Source organism: Hevea brasiliensis, chromosome 5, assembly GCF_030052815.1.
Source record: "Hevea brasiliensis isolate MT/VB/25A 57/8 chromosome 5, ASM3005281v1, whole genome shotgun sequence".
Classification (NCBI taxonomy): Eukaryota; Viridiplantae; Streptophyta; class Magnoliopsida; order Malpighiales; family Euphorbiaceae; genus Hevea; species Hevea brasiliensis.
Genome location: NC_079497.1, coordinates 38602749 through 38628285, shown reverse-complemented (window position 1 = coordinate 38628285; position 25537 = coordinate 38602749).

Below are 25537 nucleotides of genomic sequence, written 5' to 3'. Positions count from 1 at the left end.
CGGTCCAGGGCTAGTCAACGGCCCACGCCGTGAGTTCCCGGTGTGGTCACCCATCGCTAGGGTTCTCAGCTCGCTTAACTTGGTTACATTTCTTTGCTATTATTTTTCCTTTGTTTTTCTTGTATTTTCTTTTCTTGTATTTCATTATTTTCTGTCTCCTCACACATAACGAAGTGTAGTTCTAGGCATCCTAGCTGTCCGAACAGCACTGATCACCAGAACAGTAGAACGCACTACCGAACTTAGGGGTGTTACAACTAATTGGCAATGAGACATGATATCAACTCTTAATATCATCAGAACTATTTCTTACCATAAATAATTTCTCTAAATCATTTTATGCACCTCATAGACCATAGTTAACACCTAGCATAGCATGCCATGGCCACCTAATTAGTAATAAGGTTTACCTTAAATGAACCTGTAATCATATGTTACCATGCACTAGAATCTCTCTATTACAAAATCCCTATTCAAGCTGGAGTCATTGTTTATGTCAAATCCCATTTGCTATGACTATTATATTCTCTTTTAATTTCAGTTCTTGATTAAAAGATTTTCTCACCAGAAACTCTTTTCTAATTAAATCTATCTGTCCTAGCCAGGAACTTGAAACATCAAGAACAATTAAATGAACATAGGATTTTATCCCTATTTACTTAGAGGAACAGATTCCATCTTGATCAACACTTACCTCCATATATAACTAGTAGGAGCCAACACATGCCTATATACCCATACATAGTATAAGTATGAAAGCAGTATCAAACTCAAACCACCTATATATAAGATAAATGTGCTATCTCAGGTCTAAAGATTATATGCACTGATATGATTTATGACAATGCATTGATAAGAGTAAACTCCATGCGCTTGTCATAAATGTCACTGGTTTGGCCTACTCATCATGTATATGTGCCTATCATGTTCGTTATATGGCATGAGACTCAACATTCCATCTTATTTAAATCTCATATAAATAACTTGGGAACAAACATGATTACAATCTTTCTGGATAAGTCATGTCCTTATTGTGAAGTATCCTCGATTGTGAACCTATTTATGATACTTTGTGCTAGAAATACTATCACTCATATTCTTAACAACTTAAGAATAATATTTCTAACAAAATATCAATGAACCTTTTCAATTACACATAAATATATTATGTAAACGGAAAAGTGAAAATGCCTTTTATTAATAAAACAAGTACAAGATACATATTAAATGATATGCTCTAGGACATACTACTAACAATCTCCCACTAGCACTAGAGCCATTCATTACAATATCTTAGACCCATCTTCTCAAGATGTCGGTCTAGCTGAGTCTGTGACATAGGCTTAGTGAATGGATCAGCTGAATTTTCAGCTGATGCTATTGTCTGTATGGCTACATCGCCTCACCCAATTATTTCTCTGATAATGTGGTAGTGCCATTCTATGTGTTTCGATTTCTGGTGAGACCAGGGTTCTTTAGCTTGTATGACTGCTCCATTGTTGTTACAGTGAAGTGGAACTGCTGACTCAATGGAAGGAACTACTGCAAGTTTTGTCACGAACTTTTTTATCCAAACAGCTTCCTTTGCAGCATCTGATGCAGCAATATACTCAGCCTTAGTAGTGGAATCTACAGTTGTGCTCTGTTTGGAACTCTACCAACTGACTGCACCTCCATTACAAATGAACACATATCCAAAGTTAGACTTTCTATCATCGATATCTGATTGGAAATCAGAATCAGTATAACCATCCAATTGCAAGTCTCCACCTCCATAAATCAAGAATAAATCCTTAGTTCTTCTCAAGTACTTAAGGATATTCTTGACAGCTATCCAGTGTTCCAAACCTAGATTGGATTGATACCTGCTAGTCAAACTAACAGCATATGCAATATCCGGCCTAGTACACAAAATTACATATATTAAACTTCTAATAGCCGAAGCATATGGAATCTTGGCCATTTTATCTCTTTCTTCAGGTGTCTTTGGAGACATCTCTTTAAAAAGGTGGATACCATGTCTCCCTGGTAACAATCCTCTCTTGGAATCAAGCATGTTAAACCTCTTTAACACCTTTTCCAAGTATAGACTTTGGGATAAACCAATTATTCTTTTTTGCTCTATCTCTATAGATGCAAATCCCAAGAATATAAGTTGCCTCCCCTAAGTCTTTCATGGAGAATGTATTTGACAACCATACCTTTATAGTTGTCAACATACCTGTGTCATTACCCATCAACAGTATGTCATCCACATATAAGATAAGGAAAGTGATAGCACTGTTACTAACCTTCTTATATACACATGGCTCATCCACATTTTTGATAAAACCAAATGACTTAATGGCTTTATCAAAACGAATGTTCCAACTCCTTGAAGCTTCATTCAATCCATAAATGGATTGCTTTAGCTTGCATACCTTAGAACCATCTTGGGATTCAAAACCCCTAGGTTGTTCCATGAAAATGTTTTCTTCAATGTATCCATTGAGAAAAGCTATTTTAACATCCATCTACCAAATCTCATAATTATAGTATGTAGCTATTGCTAATAGAATCCTAATTGATTTAAGCATGGCAACAGGCAAGAAAGTCTCCTTATAGTCGATTCCTTGCCTTTGGTGAAACCCTTTCGCTACTAACCTTACCTTATAGGTCTCTCTACCTTTCCATCAGAACCAATTTTCTTCTTGAAAACCCATTTGTTCCTTATAGGTACAATACCTTCAGGTGGGTCAACAAGATCCCAAACTTGATTTTTATACATGGAATCAATTTCGGATTTCATAGCATCAATCCATTTTGAAGAATCTATATCTGATATAGCTTTTTCATAGGTAAGTGAATCATCTCCATGATCTACTTCTTCATGAGTAGACAACTCTTATTCTTCTTTATGAAGGAAACCATATCTCACTGGTGGGTGAGATACCCTGGTTGTTCTACGAGGAACAACTGTAGATGTTTCATCAGTGGGTGTAGGTTCATAGATGGATCTATATCCATCTGATCTGTTGGTTGGTTAGAATTCTCCAATTCTAACCCTATTTGCCTTCCTTTGCCTCCTTCTTGAACAAACTGTTGTTCAAGAAATGTGGCATCTCTACTTATCACAACCTTTTATGATGTAGGTAAATAAAAATAGTATCCAAAACTATCTTTTGGATATCCAACAAATCGACCCTTTTTTGATCTGGTTTCTAATTTATCAGTGTTCAGCTTTTTGATATAAGTTGGAGAACCCTAAATCTTAACATGCTTAAGACTTAGTTTTCTTTCCTGCCTTATCTCATAAGGTGTGGAAGAAACTAGTTTTGATGGAATCCTATTTAGAATATATAAAGCTAATTCTAATGCAAATCCCCAAAAAGAGATTGGCATATTAGTATAGCTCATCATACTATGTACCATATCCAATGAAGGAACAGAAGCATGAAAAACACAAGTTTATACCATTGAATTTAAAAATTTTTCACCTAGGGTCACATGCATCATGCAAGATTTATTTTTATCTATTTGATTTCAATGATAAATAACATATTAAAACTCTTTTAATATGTTTTTGGATCTGTATTTGCTATTTAAGATTTTAAAATTAATCAGATTAATTTTAGAACCCTAGATTAAATCAAGAACGATTACACTAACCTCTTGATGCAATTGCGGCGTATGCGTGCCTTTGAGATTCGTCTTCAGGACACCAGATGTTGTCCCTCTAGCTTTTCCACACCAAGAACACTTATGGCAGCCCTTGAACAGCTTCTAAAGCTTTTTCTATTAATTACAAATTCAAGTTCTGCCTTTTAAGAGATTAAAGATGTAAACAGGACACTAGAAACGATTTCTAGTATTTTTAATTCAAGAGATTGATGGCTAATCTCTTTGAATTGATGAGAGATGAAGAAGAAGAGATAGAGAGCCTCAAAATGGCATGACAAAGGAGGATTGGCTACTGGTTGTCTTATTTTTAATTCATAACAACACTTATATAGTTAGGTCAACATATTAAACCCTTTCCACATGTCACCCTCTGATTGGTTCTAGGTTTAATTAACCCAATCACATTGTGCCAAGTGTCAAACCTATATTTAATCTTAATATTAATCATCTTATATGATTAAAAACATTTGGCAAGCTTACGTGTAATCCCATGTGTCACCATCTCATGGTGCCACATTTCACCCTGTGAAATGACCAAAATGCCCCTGTGTCTTAATTTTGAGTTCTTAACCCAAAATAATTATTTCTCTTCTTCTAATCAATTTATATCAAATATAAATTAATTAATTAATCTCTATTAATTAATTTCTCATTAATTAAATTCATATTTAAACACTTTAAATATAAATGTAACTTATATTATACATCCAATAATCTAGATTTGGTTTCAAGTCATGCTAGGGACTTTGCAATCTAATTGTAAACCAAACCTATTTAATTAATCAATTAAACTCTTTAATTAATTAATTAAATCATATTTAATTAGGTGATAACTTTTATATGTGTGTGACTTACTAGGCTCATCACTAATTGACAATGAGACATGATATTAACTCTTAATATCATCAGAAATCTTTCTTACTATAAATGATTTCTCTAAATTATTTTATGCACCTCATAGACCACAGTTAACACCTAGCATAGCATGCCATGGCCACCCAATTAGTAATAAGGTTTACCTTAAATGAACCTATAATCATATGTTACCATGCACTAGAATCTCTCTGTTACAAAATCCCAACTCAAGCTAGAGTCATGATTTATGTCAAACTCCATTTGCTATGAATATTATGTTCTCTTTTAATTCCAGTTCTTGATTAAAAAGATTTTCTCATTAGAAACTCTTTTCTGAATAAATCTATCTGTCCTGGCCAGGAACTTGAAACATCAAGAACAATTAAATGAACATAGGATATTTACTTAGAAGAACATATTCCATCTTGATCAACACCTACCTCCATATATAACTAGTAGGAGCCAACACATGCCCATATACCCATACTAAGTACAAGTATGAAAGCAGTATCAAATTCAAACCACCTATATACAAGATAACTGTGTTATCTCAGGTCTAAAGATTATATGCACTGATATGATTTATGACAATACATTGACAAGAGTAAACTCCATGTGCTTGTCATAAGTGTCACTGGTTCGGCCTACTTATCATTTATAAGTGCCTATCATGTTTGCTATATGGCATGAGACTCACCATTCCATCTTATTTATATCTCATATAAATAACTTGCTAACAAACATGAATACAATCTTTCTGGATAAGTCATATCCTTATTATGAAGTATCCTCGATTGTGAACCTATTTATGATACTTTGTACTAGAAATATTGTCACTCATATTCTTAACAACTTAAGAATAATATTTCTAACAAAATATCAATGGACCTTTTCTATTACACATAAATATATTATGTAAACTGAAAAGTGGAAATGCCTTTTATTAATAAAATTATGTACAAGATACATACTAAATGATATGCTCTAGGGCATACTACTAACAATCTCCCACTAGCACTAGAGCCATTCATTACAATATCTTAGACCCATCTTCACAAGATGATGGTCTAGCTGAGTCTGTGACATAGGCTTAGTGAATGGATCAGCTGGATTTTCAACTGATGCTATTTTCTGCATGGCTACATCGCCTCGTCCAACTATTTCTCTAATAATGTGGTAGCGCCTTTCTATGTGTTTGGATTTCTGGTGAGACCTTGGTTCCTTAGCCTGTATGACTGCTCCATTGTTGTCATAGTGTAGTGGAACTGCTGACTCAATGGAAGGAACTACTGTAAGTTCTGTCATGAACTTCTTTATCCAAACAGCTTCCTTTGCAGCATCTGATGCAGCAATATACTCAGCCTCTGTAGTGGAATCTGCAGTTGTGCTCTGTTTGGAACTCTTCCAATTGACTGCAGCTCCATTACAAATGAACACATATCCAGAGGTAGACTTTCTATCATCGATATCTGATTGGAAATCAGAATCAGTATAACCATCCAATTGCAAGTCTCCACCTCCATAGATTAAGAATAAATCCTTAGTTCTTCTCAAGTACTTAAGGATATTCTTGACAGCTATCCAGTGTTCCAAACCTAGATTGGATTTATATCTGCTAGTCAAACTAACAGCATATGCGATATCAGGCCTAGTACACAACATTGCATACATTAAACTTCCAATAGCCGAAACATATGGAATCCTGGCCATCTCATCTCTTTCTTCAAGTGTCTTTGGAGACATCTCTTTAGAAAGATGGATACCATGTCTCACTGGTAACAATCCTCTCTTGGAATCAAGCATGTTAAACCTCTTTAACACCTTTTCCAAGTATAAACTTCGGGATAAACCAATTATTCTTTTCGCTCTATCTCTATAGATGCGAATCCCAAGAATATAGGTTGCCTCCTCTAAGTCTTTCATGGAGAATGTATTTGACAACCATACCTTTATAGTTGTCAACATACCTGTGTCATTACACATCAACAGTATGTCATCCACATATAAGACAAAGAAAGTGATAGCACTGTCACTAACCTTCTTATATACACATGGCTCATCCTCATTTTTGATAAAACCAAAGGATTTAATGGTTTCATCAAAACGGATGTTCCAATTCCTCGAGGCTTGCTTCAACCCATAAATGGATCGCTTTAGCTTGCATACCTTGGAACCATTTTGGGATTCAAAACCCCTAAGTTGTTCCATGAAAATGTTTTCTTCAATGTATCCATTGAGAAAAGCTATTTTGACATCCATCTACCAAATCTCATAATCATAGTATGTAGCTATTGCTAATGGAATCCTAATTGATTTGAGCGTGGCAACAGGCGAGAAAGTCTCCTCATAGTCGATTCCTTGCCTTTGGCGAAACCCTTTCGCTACTAGCCTTGCCTTATAGGTCTCTACCTTTCCATCATAACCAATTTTCTTCTTGAAAACCCATTTTTTCCCTATAGGTACAATACCTTCTGGTGGGTCAACAAGATCCCAAACTTGATTCTTATACATGGAATCAATCTCGGATTTCATAGCATCAATCCATTTTGAAGAGTCTATATCTGATATAGCTTCTTCATAGGTAAGTGGATTATCTCCATGATTTACTTCTTCATGAGTAGACAACTCTTGTTCTTCTTTATGAAGGAAACCATATCTCACTGGTGGGTGAGATACCCTGGTTGTTCTATGAGGAACAGCTGTAGATGTTTCATCAACGGGTATAGGTTGACTAGATGGATCTATATCCATTTGATCTGTTGATTGGTCAGAATTCTCTAATTCCAACTGTATTTTCCTTCCTTTGCCTCCTTCTTGGACAAACTGTTGTTCAAGAAATGTGGCATCTCTACTCACCACAACCTTTTATGATGTAGGCAAATAAAAATAATATCCAAAACTATCTTTTGGATATCCAACAAATCAACCCTTTTCTGATCTGGTTTCCAATTTATCAGTGTTCAGCTTTTTGATATAAGCTGGACAACCCCAAATTTTAACATGCTTAAGACTTGATTTTCTTCCATGCCATATCTCATAAGGTGTGAAAAAAACTAATTTTGATAGAATCCTATTCAGAATATACAAAGCTGATTCTAATACAAATCCCCAAAAGGAGATTGGCATATCAGTATAGCTCATCATACTACGTACCATATCCAATAGGGTACGATTTCTCCTTTCAAATACACTATTCAACTGTGGTGTTCCTGGAGGAGTCAGTTGGAAATAATGCCATGCTCTCTCAAGTATTCATCAAATTCAGTACTAAAATATTCTCCTCCACGATCTGATCGAAGAGCTTTAATACTCTTTCCTGTTTGATTTTCTACTTCAGATTTAAATTCTTTGAACTTTTCAAAGGATTCATGTTTGTATTTCATGAAATACAAATACCCAAACCTTGATTTATCATTAGTAAAGGTAATGGAGTAATGAAAATCGCCTTTAACTATTTCCTTAAATGGATCTCATACATCACTATGTATTAGCTCCAAAATATTTTCAGCCCTTAGCCCTTGTCCAACAAAGGGTGATCTAGTCATTTTGCTCTGAAGGGAAGATTCATAAGTTGGAGTAGGCTCAGAGCCCAATGAGGATAAAATCCCCATTTTCTCCAATTTTGCAATCCTATCTTCTACAACATGACCTAATCTTAAGTCCCAAATATATTTTGAATTTTGAGTTGATTTTCATCATGGCATTGCATTCTTTTAGATTGCTATACTCTGGACAGTGGAAACACTTTCCTGCTGGCAGTGGAAACACTTTCCTGCTGATAGTGGAAACACTTTCCTTTACCTTTGTCAACTTTGATCTTTGTTTTTTCTGTTTGGCTATCTTCTTGGAAGGACCAGGAATCTGAGGTTTCTTTTTCTTATTGCCCTTCTTCTTGTTGGACTTTCCAGTAGAAGAAGATGCAATCAAAGCTACCTCTTTTCCTTTATTACCCAGCATATTCTTTTGGGCAATAACCAGCATGTTGAGTAAACCAGCAAAGGTGCATTCCTGTATAGTCATATGGAAATTTGTCACAAAATTCCCAACAGACTCAGGAAGGGACTAAAGGATCAAATCCATCTGTAGTTGGAAATCCATGTTGAAGTCAAAATGTTCCAACTGCTCAATCAGCCGAATCATCTTGTGAACATGATCCCCAACATTCCGTCCCTCAGACATCTTCATGCGGAACAACTGCTTAGATATCTCATACCTAGCATTCCTACTGTGCTAACCATACAACTCTTGTAGGTGAAGGAGGATCTGTAACACCCTCACTGTAGCAATTACGTACATTCTACTGTTCCGGTGACCGGTATCGGTCCGGACATCTAGAACATCTGGAAAAATAATTAGACTAGAGTGAGGAGTCATAAATAACTCAAATATTAATAAGAAAAATTTAGGAAAAATTTTAGAAATAAAATACAACCAAGTTAAATGAGCCGGTGCTCTAGCGATGGGTAACCCAGTGGGAAGTTGCGATTCTCGCAACTATGAGCCCTAGACCCAGGAGAAAATTCATAAAATAATTTTTGGGAATCCAGAGAAGAGTCATTGAGGGTTCTATGGCATTAGAATGCCAAGAAAAAGGTTTAGAAAAAAAATTTCAATCGGTACAGACAATTTTAGTCTGTTAAACCAAACGGAGGGCATTTTGGTCATTTCGCCTTCAGAGGTGATTTTTGACCGACTTGTCCAGTTAAGTAAATAAATATTATGATCTAAAATGTGAATAAATATTGTTAAAAATTGAATTGAAAATGAGTAGAAAAGAAAAGAAAAGAAAAGAAAAATGAAAGAAATTAGGAATTATGACATCACATGATGTCATTAACATGCCCCCACCCAATCACAACTTGACAAACTAATTAAAAGGGATAAAAACTAAATAAAAAAGAGACAAAATGAAAAACAATCTGCACTTATCTTCCCCAATCACCCGTAACAAAGGAAAAAAGAGAGAAAAAGAAGAAGGAAGCCACCATTAAAGCTCCAAATGAGCTTGATTCCCTAGCCAACTACACCATAAAACCTCACCCTCTCTTCACAAAAAATTTCCCTTACCACTAGAGCTAAACTTGGGCAGCCATTAGAAGAGAAGAAAGTGAAGGAAAGTGAAGGGTGAAAATTCATCCAAGAGGTTAGTGCTAATTTTCTTGCTTCCATTATTTTCTAACCATGAATTTAAGTTGAGTTAAGTTGAAAATTTGATGAAAAATGAATTAAAGATGCATGAACTTGCCCCATGAAATTTTGGCAACCTTAGGGTACCTAGGTTTCAACAATTTGATTGCATAATAGTTATGTATGGCTGCCATTAAACATGATTTTGGTGTTTTAATTCATGGATTGTATGTATATAGAGAATTGAAATTGTTGGAGTTAGGGTTTGAGCATGAAATGGAGACTTTGATCATGTAATGATGAAAGTGAGTTTTAATGGTTAATTAGTGACCATTTGGTTATTGTTAAACAAGACATGAAGTGTGTTTAGTGATGGGATTTAGGTTTAGTGTGGCTGCCCTAGGTGACCTGCAGAATTGGACATGAGTCCAGTAGGTTTGGGCAGCCATAACTTGAATTGTAGAGGTTCAATTGGTGTTTGGCCAATTTTACATGAAACTAGACACATAATGGCACAACTTTGGTGAAGAAACCATGCCCAGAAAACCAAACCAAGTTGACCAAAAGTTTGCCCTAATCCGGGTGACCTGCAATCTGCCAGTGCAAAATGACCAAATGAACAGTGTTTGGTCATTTGCCAATAACTCAATGTAGAAAGGTCCAATTGACCTGAAATTTTACCAGAAACAAGATGAGATATGGACCAACAACTTTCATGAAGATACCTAACCCAAATTATAACCATAACCTAGTCAAATTGCCAACCAAACTTAGGTCACCAAATCTGGCAGAACCAAATTGCCCAGAAAATCTGGGTACAGGTTACTCCGACCAGTTATGGTAAAATGACCATAACTTGAGCTACAAAACTCCAAATGGAGTGATTCAAAAAGGGAATTAAAGAAGACACAATAAGGAACAATTTTGATGAAGAAAGGTTAGCCCAGTTTCCACTCTAAAATTGTCCAATGGAACAGTAAACTTAGGTAGTAAAAACTGAAAATTTAGAAATGCATCTAGGGGACTTTAAATTGCAATTGGCAATTAATACCAGCAAATGTAAAACTCAAAATGTGGGATCTTGGTGTAATTAGATTTAATATATCTACTAAGTATAAAAAAGTCAATATTTTGGTTGACTAGTAAGGTGAATAGTAATCAAAATGATTAGTAAATTAAGATGAAGACCTAGAACCAATTCTAAGCTTAAATGCTTAGAATTGTATGACAAATGTGGACTATGCATCCTAGTCAAAATTGTTAAAAAGAAATTAAGGCCATAAATTTGAAATCCATGAAATATTCATGGATTACTTGAAACATAAAAAATAAGTCACCTAATTGATGTGAATAGATAGTTAGGGCTTATATGCCCATCACAAATGGAATTCATAAAATATTAGTAACTCAACTTGAAATATAAAATTTGTAATTACATAAGTAGATTCTTGAATGTATAAATGAGAAAGGAAAAATGTTTTGAATACAATGGTACATGTGAACCATTTTTTAGAATTGTGATCAATATGAATAACACAATGAATGAATAAATGAACCATATTAATTTATGAATGAGACATTAGTTCTCATTATTGTAGAGAGGAGAAGTATTTTGAGTACAATGGTATAAAAGGATATTTGATGTGAATTGTGATCATATAAATGATCAAATGAATGTATGAATTATAATTGAAATTTATCATAAAATAATGAAGTCATAAAACACAATATATTAATATTTAATGATATTATGTGCCCTTGTATTGCCTAGACATGTGTGTCAGATTGGATAGTTTGGCATGCCAATAGGGTATTGTTTTAGCAGTACTGCGAAAGGCTTTATGCCTGTATTCATGGCTTTATGCCCGTATTCATGGCTTTATACCCACATTCATGGCTTTATGCCTATATTCATGGCTTTTATGCCCGATTATGTGTTATCATGGCTTTTTAGCCATACTGACTGCATACGTGGTTGACGTTCTGCGTCCCATGGTATGACGGCTCGAGGCACCGCGGTGTCCAGTGCTAACGACCCGTTATCCAGTTTAGTCAGCCTGTCGTAGGTTACTTGGGCAGTGTAATTTATTGAAATAAATTAAGACTATTAGTAATTAAAAATATTAGAAATCAAATAAATGAGTTAATAAGACTTCAAAAAAATTAGTTAGAATTATGAAATGATCCAAACCACATAAAAATTGTTAAGTAAAATGATAAAAGAGTTGCAAAAATAGGTATAACTTAACTAAATATTTTAAATGTACCTTCTATTGCCATAGGAATATAAACTGAGTATTTTATTAATTCTGTATATTGTACATTATCTCTGTGAATTTAGGAATTAAACGCTTCCAAAGAGGAACAAATTAGAATAAAAGATAATTAATATTAGACACATTGTATTAAATTAAATTGATTCTTAAATATTCAAATTATGCTTCTTTCTTTCTTTATTTGTATATTTTATTTTCTTGTTATATTATTGCACCACTAAGCAGTAATGCTTAGCGCGATGGATTTATTTCCTCGCGCAGGTATTTTGACTAAGATTTTTGGAGTCCAGATCTGCAGAAGTGTCTGAAGTATTCAAGTTTGTCACCTCCTCAGCAATGCATGTAGATAGGGCCCATATAGATTATATTTTATATTTTGTATAAAATGCTTAGATATTATATTGTAATGTATATTATGAACAGGTAATTAATAGAAATGCGATGTAAATTAATTAATTAGCTTTTTCATATGTAATTAATTTATATATCATGTAAATTATGAAATTTTGTAATTATTTTGTAAATTATGTAAATTAAGGAAATTTGAAAATTTTGCTTATGTAATGTGAGAATGTTTACATATGAATTGAGTATGAATGGAAATGTATGGAAATGATTATGAAATTGAAATGTATGGATGAGATTTGAAATATGAGAAAATTATGAGAATGATTGATGAGATAATTACGATTAGCATGGATAAGATTTTATTTTGGAAATATTGTTGAATTTCAAACAGGTGAATATTGAAATACGCCAAACGATAATAAAATAGGGGAAACTCCGCTGGTTTCTCCATCGAAAAATAATTGATATTAAATTAAATGAATTCAAAATTATTTAAAAAAAATAAAGTAAAACAAGTTAGGGTGCTCCGGCACTGATTGTAGCCTTGCTCGGCTACACTGTAGTCGGTTGAGGGGTGTTACATTTATTGGTATCAGAGCACGGTTTAGGCGTTCCTAGGCATAGATAGATAGAATGAGATAGTGTGCATAACATGCATTGCATTCATATGAGTCGAGGTGACACTAATGCAGATCTGTTTTCTTAGTTATTTTAGGTTAAGGTATGGACTTAGAATCGCAAAGGGCAGTAGAAGAAGAAGTAGTAAGCCGTATTCCGACTGGGAGTGATATTAGAAATCGGGGAGATCCTGCTTCACCAGTGTAAGAGGTGCCTGTACAACCCCATCCAGCCCTGTTTGAGCAGATGACTAAATTCTTTCGACAGATGACTGGGGTTATTCCACCACTGCCTTAGCGAAAATCACCTCTAGGAAAAATTAGGAAGTATGGAGCTGTAAATTTTAATGGTAGAAAGGAAGATGATTCTTCAGCGGCTGAGTATTGGTTAGAAAGGACTGAAAGAGTCCTGCAGCAGCTCCATTGCACACTAGAACAAAGTTTGGAGTGTGCAGTTTCATTGTTACAAGAAACTGCATATCGGTGGTGGGATGTTGTAACCAAGGTAGTGCCACCAGCCGACGTTACTTGGGAATTCTTTCTGATAGAGTTCAGAAAGAAATATATTAGCTGTGTTCATAAAGAGGAGCAAAAGAGGAGTGGTGATCAGCAAAAGAGGAAATTTGGACAATCTAGTAATAAGAGGCCGAGAGAACAGTTAAGTCAAACATCTGATCAAAGTAGGAGATCTAAACCCATGCTTATACCCAGAAGAGATCAACTAGAAACACTAGTAGTAAGTGCGCCAAGACTAGCAAGAAAATGTGGCCATTGTAACAAGTGGTATAAAGGTGAATGTAGGGGATTGACTGGAGCCTATTATAGATGTGGGGCCATAGACCATCGACTGAAAGATTGTCCTAAGAGGAATTTACCACGAACCCAAAGAGAGGTCGTGGAAGGACCAAGTACAATAGTAACACCACTTCCAAATGTCACTCAAGCCGGAGAGGAACAAGAAGCCCCAAATGTGAATTTGAGGTAAAGTACTTCCTTTATGATATGCCTAAGTGTATAATGACAGATTCGAAAAGACTAAATAGTACCATATATATAAAAGAAGTAAACAAAGGGAGCAATAGAAAGGTAAAAGAATTATCTCAGAATCCAAGACACCCAGTAAATTTCGAGGATGAAATTTAAATTAGAGGGGAAGAATTGTAACACCCTCACTGTCGCAATTACGTACATTCTACTGTTCCGGTGACCGATATCGGTCCGGACATCTAGAACATCTGGAAAAATAATTAGACTAGAGTGAGGAGTCATAAATAACTCAAATATTAATAAGAAAAATTTAGGAAAAATTTTAGAAATAAAATACAACCAAGTTAAATGAGCCGGTGCTCTAGCGATGGGTAACCCAGTGGGAAGTTGCGATTCTTGCAACTAGGAGCCCTAGACCCGGGAGAAAATTCATAAAATAATTTTTGGGACTCCAGAGAAGAGTCATTGAGGGTTCAATGGCATTAGAATGCCAAGAAAAGGTTTAGAAAAAAAATTTTCAATCGGTACAGATAATTTTAGTCTGTTAAACCAAACGGATGGCATTTTGGTCATTTCGCCTTCAGAGGTGATTTTTGACCGACTTGTCCAGTTAAGTAAATAATGATTATGATCTAAAATGTGAATAAATATTGTTAAAAATTGAATTGAAAATGAGTAGAAAAGAAAAGAAAAGAAAAATGAAAGAAATTAGGAATTATGACATCACATGATGTCATTAACATGCCCCCACCCAATCACAACTTGACAAACTAATTAAAAGGGATAAAAACTAAATAAAAAAGAGACAAAATGAAAAACAATCTGCACTTATCTTCCCCAATCACCCGTAACAAAGGAAAAAAGAGAGAAAAAGAAGAAGGAAGACCACCATTAAAGCTCCAAATGAGCTTGATTCCCTAGCCAACTACACCATAAAACCTCACCCTCTCTTCACAAAAAATTTCCCTTACCACTAGAGCTAAACTTGGGCAGCCATTAGAAGAGAAGAAAGTGAAGGAAAGTGAAGGGTGAAAATTCATCCAAGAGGTTAGTGCTAATTTTCTTGCTTCCATTATTTTCTAAGCATGAATTTAAGTTGAGTTAAGTTGAAAATTTGATGAAAAATGAATTAAAGATGCATGAACTTGCCCCATGAAATTTTGGCAGCCTTAGGGTACCTAGGGTTTCAACAATTTGATTGCATAATAGTTATGTATGGCTGCCATTAAACATGATTTTGGTGTTTTAATTCATGGATTGTATGTATATAGAGAATTGAAATTGTTGGAGTTAGGGTTTGAGCATGAAATGGAGACTTTGATCATGTAATGACGAAAGTGAGTTTTAATGGTTAATTAGTGACCATTTGGTTATTGTTAAACAAGAAATGAAGTGCGTTTAGTGATGGGATTTAGGTTTAGTGTGGCTGCCCTAGGTGACCTGTAGAATTGGACATGAGTCCAGCAGGTTTGGGCAGCCATAACTTGAATTGTAGAGGTTCAATTGGTGTTTGGCTAATTGAACATGAAACTAGACACATAATGGCACAACTTTGGTGAAGAAACCATGCCCAGAAAATCAAACCAAGTTGACCAAAAGTTTGCCCTAATCCAGGTGACCTGCAATCTGCCTGGGCAAAATGATCAAATGAATAGTGTTTGGTCATTTTCCAATAACTCAAAGTAGAAAGGTCCAATTGACCTGAAATTTTACCAGAAACAAGATGAGATATAGACCAACAACTTTCATGAAGATACCTAACCCAAATTATGACCATAACCTAGTCAAATTGCCAACCAAACTTAGGTCACCAAATCTGGCAGAACCAAGTTGCCTAGAAAATCTGGGTACAGGTTACTCCGACTAGTTATGGTAAAATGACCATAACTTGAGCTAAAAAACTTCAAATGGAGTGATTCAAAAAGGGAATTAAAGAAGACACAATAAGGAACAATTTTGATGAAGAAAGGTTAGCCCAGTTTCCACTCTAAAATTGTCCAATGGAACAGTAAACTTAGGTAGTAAAAACTAAAAATTTAGAAATGCATCTAGGGGACTTTAAATTGTAATTGGCAATTAATACTAGCAAATGTAAAACTCAAAATGTGGGATCTTGGTGTAATTAGAATTAATATATCTACTAAGTATAAAAAAGTCAATATTTTGGTTGACTAGTAAGGTGAATAGTAATTAAAATGATTAGTAAATTAAGATGAAGACCTAGAACCAATTCTAACCTTAAATGCTTAGAATTGTATGACAAATGTGGACTATGCATCCTAGTCAAAATTGTTAAAAAGAAATTAAGGCCATAAATTTGAAATCCATGAAATATTCATGGATTACTTGAAACATGAAAAATAAGTCACCTAATTGATGTGAATAGATAGTTAGGGCTTATATGCCCATCACAAATGGAATTCATAAAATATTAGTAACTCAACTTGAAATATAAAATTTGTAATTACATAAGTAGATTCTTGAATGTATAAATGAGAAAGGAAAAATGTTTTGAATACAATGGTACATGTGAACCATTTTTTAGAATTGTGATCAATATGAATAACATAATGAATGAATAAATGAACCATATTAATTTATGAATGAGACATTAGTTCTCATTATTGTAGAGAGGAGAAGTATTTTGAGTACAATGGTATAAAAGGATATTTGATGTGAATTGTGATCATATAAATGATCAAATGAATGTATGAATTATAATTGAAATTTATCATGAAATAATGAAGTCATAAAACACAATATATTAATATTTAATGATATTATGTGCCCTTGTATTGCCTAGATATGTGTGTCAGATTGGATAGTTTGGCATGCCAATAGGGTATTGTTTTAGCAGTACTGCGAAAGGCTTTGTGCCTGTATTCATGGCTTTATGCCCGTATTCATCGCTTTATGCCCACATTCTTGGCTTTATGCTTGTATTCATGGCTTGTATGCCCGATTATGTGTTATCATGGCTTTTTAGCCATACTGACTGCATACGTGGTTGACGTTCCGCGTCCCATGGTATGATGGCCCGAGGAACCACGGTGTCCAGTGCTAACGACCCGTTATCCAGTTTAGTCAGCCTGTCGTAGGTTACTTGGGCAGTGTAATTTATTGAAATAAATTAAGACTATTAGTAATTAAAAATATTAGAAATCAAATAAATGAGTTAATAAGACTTCAAAAAAATTAGTTAGAATTATGAAATGATCCAAACCACATAAAAATTGTTAAGTAAAATGATAAAAGAGTTGCAAAAATAGGTATAACTTAACTAAATATTTTAAATGTACCTTCTATTGCCATATGAATATAAACTGAGTATTTTTATTAATTCTGTATATTGTACATTATCTCTGTGAATTTAGGAATTAAACGCTTCCAAAGAGGAACAAATTAGAACAAAAGATAATTAATATTAGACACATTGTATTAAATTAAATTGATTCTTAAATATTCAAATTATGCTTCTTTCTTTCTTTATTTATATATTTTATTTTCTTGTTATATTATTGCACCACTAAGTAGCAATGCTTAGCGCGATGGATTTGTTTCCTCGCGCAGGTATTTTGACTAAGATTTTTGGAGTCCAGATCTGCAGAAGTGTCTGAAGTATTCAAGGTTGTCACCTCCTCAGCAATGCATGTAGATAGGGCCCATATAGACTATATTTTATATTTTGTATAAAATGCTTAGATATTATATTGTAATGTATATTATGAACAGGTAATTAATAGAAATGCGATGTAAATTAATTAATTAGCTTTTTCATATGTAATTAATTTATATATCATGTAAATTATGAAATTTTGTAATTATTTTGTAAATTATGTAAATTAGAGAAATTTGAAAATTTTGCTTATGTAATGTGAGAATGTTTACATATGAATTGAGTATGAATGGAAATGTATGGAAATGATTATGAAATTGAAATGTATGGATAAGATTTGAAATATGAGAAAATTATGAGAATGATTGATGAGATAATTACGATTAGCATGGATAAGATTTTATTTTGGAAATATTGTTGAATTTCAAACATGTGAATATTGAAATACGCCAAACGATAATAAAATAGGGGAAACTCCGCTGGTTTCTCCATTGAAAAATAATTAATATTAAATTAATGAATTCAAAATTATTTTAAAAAAAAAATAAAGTAAAATAAGTTAGGGTGCTCCGGCACCGATTGTAGCATGCCTTGCTCGGCTACATTGTAGTCGGGTGAGGGGTGTTACAGGATCTCACTCGCACTCTTCTTCTAATCAATTTATATCAAATATAAATTAATTAATTAATCTCTATTAATTAATTTCTCATTAATTAAATTTATATTTAAATACTTTAAATATAAATTTAGCTTATACTATACATCCAATAATCTAGATTTGGTTTCAAGTCATGCTAGGGACTTTGCAATTTAATTGCAAACCAAACCTATTTAATTAATCAATTAAACTCTTTAATTAATTAATTAAATCATATTTAATTAGGTGATAACTTGTGTATGTGTATGACTTACTAGGCTCATCACTAATTGGCAATGAGACATGATATCAACTCTTAATATCATCAGAAATCTTTTTTACCATAAATGATTTCTCTAAATCATTTTATGCACCTCATAGACCATGGTTAACACCTAGCATAGCATGCCATGGCCACCCAATTAGTAATAAGGTTTACCTTAAATGAACCTATAATCATATGTTACCATGCACTAGAATCTCTATATTACAAAATCCCAACTCAAGCTGGAGTCATGGTTTATGTCAAACTCCATTTGCTATGAATATTGTGTTCTCTTTTAATTCCAGTTCTTGATTAAAAAGATTTTCTCATAAGAAACTCTTTTCTGAATAAATCTATCTGTCCTGGCCAGGAACTTGAAACGTCAAGAACAATTAAATGAACATAGGATTTATCTCTATTTACTTAGAGGAACAGATTCCATCTTGATCAACACCTGCCTCCATATATAACTAGTAGGAGCCAACACATGCCCATATACCCATACACAGTACAAGTATGAAAGCAGTATCAAACTCAAGCCACCTATATACAAGATAACTGTGCTATCTCAGATCTAAAGATTATATGCACTGATATGATTTATGACAATACATTGACAAGAGTAAACTCCATGTGCTCGTCATAAGTGTCACTGGTTTGGCCTACTTATCATTTATAAGTGCTTATCATGTTTGCTATATGGCATAAGACTCACCATTCCATCTTATTTATATCTCATATAAATAACTTGGTAACAAACATGAATACAATCTTTCTGGATAAGTCATGTCCTTATTATGAAGTATCCTCGATTGTGAACCTATTTATGATACTTTGTACTAGAAATACTGTCACTCATATTCTTAAAAACTTAAGAATAGAATTTCTAACAAAATATCAATGGACCTTTTCTATTTCCCATAAATATATTATGTAAATAGAAAAGTGGAAATGCTTTTTATTAATAAAAAATATGTACAATATACATACTAAATGATATGCTCTAGGGCATACTACTAACATCCAATAGGGTATAATTTCTTCTTTCAGATACACCATTCAGCTGTGGTGTTCCTGGAGGAGTCAGCTGGGAAACAATGCCGTGCTCTCTCAAGTATTCATCAAATTTAGTACTCAAATATTCACCTCCACGATCTGATTGAAGAGCTTTAATACTCTTTCCTGTTTGATTTTCTACTTCAAATTTAAATTCTTTGAACTTTTCAAAGGATTCATGTTTGTATTTCATCAAATACAAATACCCAAACCTTGATTTATCATCAGTAAAGGTAATAAAGTAATGAAAACTGCCTCTAGCCATTTCCTTAAATGGACCACATACATCACTATGTATTAGCTCCAAAATATTTTCAGCTCTTAGCCCTTGTCCAACAAAGGGTGATCTAGTCATTATGCCCTGAAGGCAAGATTCACAAGTTGGAGTAGGATCAGAGCCCAATGAGGATAGAATCCCCATTTTCTCCAGTTTTGCAATCCTATCTTTTGCAACATGACCTAATCTTAAGTGCCAAATATATTTTGAACTTCAATTGATTTTCACCATGGCATTGCATTCATTTAGATCACTTGCATTCATTTTGTGTTTGTCATTATTATCCAAATAATAAAGAACATCATTCATATAACCTGAACCAACATATTTATTTCCAAAATAAATATTGCAAACATCATCTGTGAACTGAAATTCATAGCCATTTCTAGTCAAAATAGATATAGAAATGATGTTCTTAAAAGCATTAGGTACATATAAAACATTATCCAAACACAAAACATGTCCAGACATGTAAAAAGATTTAGATCATATGGCTAAATCTTTAACAGTTGAGCCATTGCCAATCCGGACTCTAACATCTCGAGAACGCAAGCTGCTACTATTTGCTAGTTCCTGCATATCATAAGAAATGTGAGAATTGGCACCAGTATCTAAAACCCAAGCTGTAGATAAACTATGAGTATCATCAGAATCTAAATAACAAGATATAGACATACCTTTCGAAGGTCTATCCTTCTTGTCCTTCAGAGAAGCAAGAAACTCTGGGCAGTTCCTTTTCCAGTGCCCATCCTTCTGGTAGTGGAAACACTTTCCTTTGCCTCTATCAACTTTAGTCTTCCCTTTCTATTTAGCTATTTTCTTGGAAGGACCAGGAATCTGAGGTTTCTTCTTCTTATTGCCCTTCTTCTTATTGAACTTTCCAGCAGAAGAAGATGCAATCAAAGCTATCTCTTTTCCTTTATTGCCCGGCATATTCTTTTGGGCAATAACTAACATGTTGAGTAAACTAGCCAAGGTGCATTCTTGCTTAGTCATATGGAAATTTATCACAAAATTTCTAAATGACTCAGGAAGGGACTGAAGGATCAAATCCGTCTGCAGTTGAAAATCCATGTTAAAGTCAAGATGTTCCAGCTAGTCAATCAGCCGAATCATCTTGTGGACATGATCCCCAACATTCTGTCCCTCAGACATCCTCATACGGAATAGCTGTCTAGATATCTCATACCTAGCTTTCCTGCTGTGCTCACCATATAACTCTTGTAGGTGAAGGAGGATCTCACTCGCACTCTGCATGTTCTCATGCTGCTTCTATAACTCATTACTCATGGAAACAAGCATGTAACACTTAGCTCTCATACCTTGCTCCTTCCACTTGTCCAAAGTTTCATGTTCCTCTTGAGTGGCCTCTGGACGTAAGGGACCAGGAACATTTGAGTCTAGAACATATCCTATATGTTCAAGGTTCAGGACAAGTTTCAAATTTCTTAGCCAATCAGATAGATTAGGTCCTGTCAACCTATTGCGATCAAGTATGCTTATAAGGATAATGGATGGTAGTGGTTGTTCAATGCTCATTATGTTAGTAGTATGCCCTAGAGCATATCATTTAGTATGTATCTTGTACATAATTTTATTAATAAAAGGCATTTCCACTTTTCGGTTTACATAATATATTTATGTGTAATAGAAAAGGTCCATTGATATTTTGTTAGAAATATTATTCTTAAGTTGTTAAGAATATGAGTGACAATATTTCTAGCACAAAGTATCATAAATAGGTTCACAATCGAGGATACTTCATAATAAGGACATGACTTATCCAGAAAGATTGTATTCATGTTTGTTCCCAAGTTATTTATATGAGATATAAATAAGATGGAATGGTGAGTCTCATGCCATATAACAAACATGATAGGCACTTATAAATGATAAGTAGGCCGAAGCAGTGACACTTATGACAAGCACATGGAGTTTACTCTTGTCAATGTTTTGTCATAAATCATATCAGTGCATATAATCTTTAGACTGAGATAGCATGATTATCTTGTATATAGGTAGTTTGAGTTTGATACTGCTTTCATACTTGTACTATGTATGGGTATATGGGCATGTGTTGGCTCCTACTAGTTATATATGGAGGTAGGTGTTGATCAAGATGGAATCTGTTCCTCTAAGTAAATAGAGATAAAATCCTATGTTCATTTAATTGTTCTTGATGTTTCAAGTTCCTGGTCAGGACAGATAGATTTATTCAGAAAAGAGTTTGTGATGAGAAAAATCTTTTTAATCAAGAACTGGAATTAAAAGAGAACATAATATTCATAGCAAATGGAGTTTGACATAAACCGTGACTCCAGCTTGAGTTAGGATTTTGTAACAGAGAGATTCTAGTGCATGGTAACATATGATTATAGGTTCATTTAAGGTAAATCTTATTACTAATTGGGTGGCCATGGCATGCTATGCTAGGTGTTAACCATGGTCTATGAGGTTCATAAAATGATTTAGAGAAATCATTTATGGTAAGAAAGAGTTCTGATGATATTAAGAGTTGATATCATGTCTCATTGCCAATTAGTGATGAGCCTAGTAAGTCACACACATACACAAGTTATCACCTAATTAAATATGATTTAATTAATTAATTAAAGAGTTTAAATTGATTAATTAAATAGGTTTGGTTTGCAATTAAATTGCAAAGTCCCTAGCATGACTTGAAACCAAATCTAGATTATTGGATGTGTAGTATAAATTAAATTGATATTTAAAGTGTTTAAATATGAATTTAATTGATGAGAAATTAATTAATAGAGATTAATTAATTAATTTATATTTGATATAAATTAATTAGAAGAAGAAAATAATTATTTTGGGTTAAGAACTCAAAATTAAGACACAGGGGCATTTTGGTCATTTTGCAGGGTGACACGTGGCACCATGAGATGGTGACACAGGGCATAACACATAAGCTTGCAAATGTTTTTAATCATGTAAGATGATTAAAATCAAGATTAAATATAGGTTTGACACTTGGCACAATGTGATTGGGTCACTTAAACCTAGAGCTAATCAAAAGGTGACATGTGGCTAGGGTTTAATGTGTTAACCTAGCTATTTAAGTGTGGTTATGAAAAGAAAAATAACCAGCAGCCTCTCCTCTCATTTGTCACGCCACTTTGAGCCTCTCCAGCTATTTCTCTTCATCTCTCATCAATTCAAAGAGATTAGCCATCAATCTCTTGAATTAAGAACACTAGAAATTGTTTCTAGTGTCCTGTTTACATCTCTAATCTCTTAAAAGGCAGAACTTGAATTTCTAATTAATAGAAAAAGCTTTAGAGGCTGTTCAAGGGCTGCCATAGGTGTTCTTGGTGTGGACAAGCTAGAGGGACAACATTTGGTGTCCTGAAGACGAATCTCAAAGGCGCAGACACGCTGCAATGCATCAAGAGGTTAGTGTAATCGTTCTTGATTTAATCTAGGGTTCTAAAATTAATCTGATTAATTTTAAAATCTTAAATGGCAAATACAGATCCAAAAACATATTAAAAGAGTTTTAATATGTTGTTTATCATTGAAATCAAATAGATAAAAATAAATCTTGCATGGTGCATGTGACCCTAGGTGAAAATTTTTGAATTCAATGGTATAATCTTGTGTTTTTCACGCTTCCGTTCCTTCAATTGGTATCAGAGCCAGGTTATATTTGCCATTTAGATTGTTGATTATATGATTTAATTGTGTGATTTGATCATGAGATGATTGATTCATTGCTGGTTGCATCAAGAGAGGTGTGGCGGCACACATGGTGAAGCCACCATTGGTGGTGGCAACATTGGTTCCATGGGTGGTTCAAGGTTTGGCTTTTAATTCTGCAATTGTTGTATGATCTAAGGCCTATTCTTTGACTAATTAAAGTGTTTAATTAGTAGTTTTAATCACACAATTAAATTATGATTCAAATCAGAATTTTAAAAATTGTTTGAATGTGATTCAAATCTGAATTTTAAAAGTTGTTTGAATGTGATTCAAATCTGAATTTTTAAAGTTGTTTGAATCATATTTAAATCTGATTTTTTAAAATTGATTCAATAAAATTCAGATCTGATTTTTTAAAAAATATTTGAATGTGATTCAAATCTGATTTTTTAAAAAATGTTTGAATGTGATTCAAATCTGAATTTTTGAAGTTGTTTGAATGTGATTCAAATCTGAATTTTTAAATTTGTTTGAATGAGATTCAAATCTAAATTTTTAAATTTATTTGAATCATATTCAAATCTGGATTTTTAAGTTGAATATGAGATATTCAATTTAATTTAAGTATGTATGTTTTATTTAATTGTTAAATAGTGATATGCATGATGGATGATCATGGACTATAAAAGACCAATGTGATTGGATTTATTTCTTTTATCTTTCTTTGGGATTGTAAATTAATTAATTTATTTTAATTTATTTTGGGCATGTATTATTAAGTTTGTAATATTTTTGGGTTGTAATTTCATTTATTTAAGTTCTTGTAAATTCGCCTTGGTATGCCAAGGATTACTATGTAATATTGGATTGCAAGAAGTTCAAGGAGGTCAAGAGCATTGGTGGGACCAATGGGAGGAATTCAATATCAAGTGTTGATTATGTACTCCTTCAGCAACTCTTGTGAAATGAATGAATGAAATGCACCTAGGAATGCCCTGATTCAATTCTTGGTGGCTCAGAATTGAATCCCTTAGAAAGTCCATGATCATACCATATTTACTGCTTATCCATGAATGCATGAGATGTATGGGAATGTATGCAATTATATGATATATGCATGCTAAATGGATAATGTGCAAAGTGAGACCTTAATAGTAATAAGGATGGCTATAAAATCTTCCAAACAAATGATTAAGTTGGAAATGCTATAATTAAAGTAATTATAACATAAGCCCTCCATTGGGGCAATTATTTTAAGAAATTTTAAATAGTTGCATGAGATGCAATTAATTTAAGAGATTTTCTTAAGAATAATTGTTAAGCATGAGATGTTGTAAATATGTAAATGGTTTGGTGGCCAATATTAGATGTACCTGAGGACATTAAAATTATTTGCATAATTACTGGCTCAATGGGATCAACTTAACTAATGCAAGATAAGTCAATAATGGATGTACCTGAGATTTTGAGCATTAGGGGCTAGGTAAAGGATTGAACCTCACATGAGATGTGATGGGCAAGGAGTTGTTCACTTATAGTTTATTGTCATTCCAATAATGGATGTACCTGAGGATGATCAATAGAATTATAAGAATTCAATCACCCACTAGAAATCCATCCAACTAGGATTTCCGTTTTCTACTCTGGAAGTGTAGGATTCGCTAAGTTAGTGGTAGGACCAATTTGATTAAAAGACCATAATCATTTTGGTTAATTACATGATACATTTACTAATTAATCTGGTTATTTTCTGCAGTTAATTTTTTGATAAAAATGAGCACAAAACAACCACCACCATCCAATAACCTTGCAAGCATACTTGATCACAACAGGTTGACAGGACCTAATCATGCGATTGGCTAAGAAATTTGAAACTTGTCCTGAACCTTGAACATATAGGATATGTTCTAGATTCAAATGTTCCTGGTCCCTTACCTCCAGAGGCCACACAAGAGGAACATGAAATTTTGGACAAGTGGAAGGAGCATGATATGAGAGCTAAGTGTTACATGCTTGCTTCCATGAGTAATGAGTTACAGAAGCAACATGAGAACATGCAGAGTGCGAGTGAGATCCTCCTTCACCTACAAGAGTTGTATGGTGAGCACAGCAGGAATGCTAGGTATGAGATATCTAGACAGCTATTCCGTATG